Below are 3493 nucleotides of genomic sequence, written 5' to 3'. Positions count from 1 at the left end.
CTGTTCCAGCGCACCTGCCCCTGTCGTAGCACACGCTGCCTCACTTACGGTGCCTGCACATCACCGAGTTCGCCTCTAAACCCTCCCCGCGCAGGGCGGGAGCGGCAGCGGCGAGGAAGGACTGACACCGTGAGAACCGGCGGAACTGCACAACCCCGGAGCTACCAGCAGGCTGGGAGGGGACTGAGATTCATGGAATCGCACAATGGTTTGGATGGGAAGGGACCTAAAGCCTATCCAGTTCCAACCCCCTTCCACTATCCCAGCTTGCTCCAAGCCCCGTCCAACCTGGCCTTGGACACTGCCAGGGATGGGGCAGCCACAGCTTCTCTGGGCAACCTGTGCCAGGACCTCTCCACCCTCACAGGGAAGAATAAAGCCAGTGACCCGTCAGTGTTGGTAACCACTACATAAATACACCCAATATGAACCTCGAGACCAAGAAAACAAGAACAGGAGTCCCAGCTCTTTCATACAGCCATGTAGAAATACCACATGTGGAGGCAGTGTGTTTGCTGTTAAACTTGCATCAATCAGAGGCAGCTGTTAATGACTGACAGAACCTCAGTTCCCCTCTTGGTGCCCCCCAGTTCACTCAGACACTGAGCCAACCTGGGCCACAGCCTGTGGTGCACACAGCAGCACTGCTGATGTGACGAACCTTCACTGAGGAGAGCACAGGGACGAGAGCAGCAGAGGCTGCCTAAACTGCAAATGGGCAATCAGGCTCCCTGCACAAGCTGCAATGGCAGCTCCCACATCCCCACTGGGGTAACCCAGTCTGCAGGAAGAAGCTCGAGTCCTTTCATAAGTATTAAGAGTTTTTCTGAGTGCTCTATTGACAATACAATTTATGTTCGTGGCTTCATTTGTGCTGTTATCAAACATACTTAAATTCAGCTCAGCAGTCTTCCTCCTCCAACACCCTTTATGGGATATTTTTCTAAGCACTCTCACTACTCTGAAATACAGCATTTTCCCATCCCAGAAGAGTTTCCCCTATCAAAGTAACCTCACTTAAAAGCCACAACATTATTTACAAAAAGATGTGAAAGAGCAACTGCTTTTAAAGCATTTGATGCTAATGAATTTCTGAACAGCTCCACAATTGCCATTAACCTTAAAAACATCATTAGCTACTTTAATGCATTACCTACATTCATTTTCATGAGAAATGATCATTCAAATTATTTATTTCAGCACATAAAAGCCTGAAATACCTGTCATATATGCAACTACAGAGGGGACGAGTTGGAAGAAATGTAGTTATCAGTGATAACGCATTCGATGTGTTCTCTTACCTTATACTACCTGCCCAATCATCTCACTTTTCCCAAAAGGATAAAAATATCCTAATCTCAGGCTGGAGATCTGCCCCTGACCTACAGTCACAACACTCACATGGACTCCTCACTTCAGATTTGTAGGAAACAAGCTGCACTGTGGTGATTAACACACTGTGCCACCCCCCCCCCCAAAACTGGATGTTGCCTTCTAAAGAGCTTCCCAAGATACAACTGCTGCGTTGGAAATGGTTCCTCTGCTCTCACTTTCTCACAATTAGCTCCCAGTGCAAAGAATGAGAACAAAAATTGTCTGCAGAGGCACCACCTGGAGAACAGGTGGCTTTGGCTCACGGCTCATCCCAGAGCAATTGGCTGGCCCAGTCAGAGTCCAAAACGTCCCCATTCACTTCCAAGTTAGAAGTGAGGACTGAAAGATTTGACTGATGGAAGTCAGTGAAACAAGGTAGGTAGCATGAGAACAGCAATCCACCACCCTGAACGCCTTAGAAATAAATGACTCTAGGTAGGCACTGGGGAAAAAAAAGTGGGGGAAAAAACCCAAACCTGGCAGCATATTCACATGCTTGGCCAACACTCTCAGAAAGATATTTAAGGTTTATTCTAATAAAGTTCTTCAAAATAAAGTCTATAAAGGTATATGATATATAAAATGAGAGACTTTTGCTAACTCGCGATACTGCTCATTGATCCATGAAGATTTATAGTTTGTAGTAGGCATTGGTGTTGTAACAGGAAAAATAAACCTAATACTGTTTGCCATAGCATACTAATGATAAAATCCTGGAGAAGAAAAATTAAGTAAAAACATACCCCAGAACGAAGGCTGCACTTCACTGCTCTGTTTTGTTAACCTTAGAAGGTTTCAGCTTGTAATCATGGTTGTGCTACTAATGTTCATGTTGTGTCAGAAAGAGTCAAGTTCAAAGAAGTCCTGAAGTTGCAAACAGGAGTAGGTACCACTAGGGGAGCGAGCAGAGTGCAGTTTCTACTCACTCTGCTATTAAATTAATTACTTAAATATAACAGGAGACAAAGGGAAAAAAAAGGAAAAGAAAAAAAGAGGGGGGAGGAGACTAAAGCTCTAACAATCTTGACCAAAAGTGAATTAAAGAATTAAGCACAGACTTGCCAAGAACTATTTTCATCTTAGCTTAAGGTTCCAAATGAACATGCAGCCCTGAATAATGAACTCAGCACTCAGGATCCACATAAAAGAAAGTGTTTTGTAGAAGTAATACTTGCACAGTTCAACAACCACACCTGGAGCTCAGGACTGCTCTAAAACAAAGCTGTTCTCTTCCAAGATCATTACCCAGGTCTAGTGCTCAGCCTGTGCATGACGCAGATTAACAATACCCAGACAACCACAACTGTGATGTTTGCCTGCATTAGAGGGGATTAATTCACAAATGAAAGGGTGAATGAGTTAATTCAGAACTAATGACAGAGTACTTCAGAACACAGGCGTCCCTGCAACAAACTGCTGGTTTTGATGTGCAGCCACCACTGACAAGGAGAAAGCAGCTTGCTCAGGTTGTTGATGAGGAACAGTTCAATGTCCGCATGCTGCTTCTTGCCCTGTGTGCTGTCTACAAGCTTCTGGACACAAGAAGCACCTGGCAGAACTCAGTCCAGCCTCATTCATGCAACCTTATTATTGTAAAAATTAAGTTACAGTCGCATTCAGGTAATGGCCATATATCAACAATGTATGGCATTCCTTAAATTCCAGCATGTTTCTCCCAGATGAATATTATACTGAATCTCACCCAGAATTTTGCAGTATCTCCAGGGAAGGTTCAGTGACCAGTTCAGCCGTGAATCCCCTTACAACTTCTGAAATAAAATTTTTCTTTAACTGCAACTAGAACATATTAGATTGTTTTTTTAATACTTCTATCAAAGTCTTGTGTTGATGGTAGTAGTAAAGAAAACCATCCAGACAGGCCCAAAAAAGTTCTAGCAGTGCTGTGCTCTGAGGAGGAAACCACAGAAAAGAAGAATTCAAGGGCTGGACAAAGCACAGAACCTCTGCACCCTGTTTCAGGTCCAGCTACTTCGTGGGCAGCAGGGGAAAGGGCAATTCTGCCCCGCTCTGCTGAGACCCCCCCTGCAGGGCTGCATCCAGCCCTGGGCCCAGCACAGGAAGGACAGGGAGCTGCTGGAGCCAGTCCCGAGCAGGGAAC

The 3493-nt window shown here is 45.1% G+C and overlaps 2 protein-coding genes across 2 annotated transcripts in view; both read right to left on the bottom strand.

Annotated features, from left to right (window-relative positions):
* Positions 1-3493, bottom strand: part of RASSF8 (Ras association domain family member 8) — a 36599-nt gene that overhangs the window by 8476 nt on the left and 24630 nt on the right. The gene's annotated exons all lie outside the window — the stretch shown is intronic.
* SSPN (sarcospan) overlaps positions 1-3493 on the bottom strand; it is an 84482-nt gene that overhangs the window by 73066 nt on the left and 7923 nt on the right. The window lies entirely within an intron of this gene.

The sequence above is a fragment of the Corvus brachyrhynchos genome, unplaced genomic scaffold (assembly GCF_000691975.1).
Source record: "Corvus brachyrhynchos isolate BGI_N302 unplaced genomic scaffold, ASM69197v1 scaffold209, whole genome shotgun sequence".
Classification (NCBI taxonomy): domain Eukaryota; kingdom Metazoa; phylum Chordata; class Aves; order Passeriformes; family Corvidae; genus Corvus; species Corvus brachyrhynchos.
Note: the sequence above shows the minus strand (reverse complement) of the source record. Positions and strands in the feature narration are given on the sequence as shown.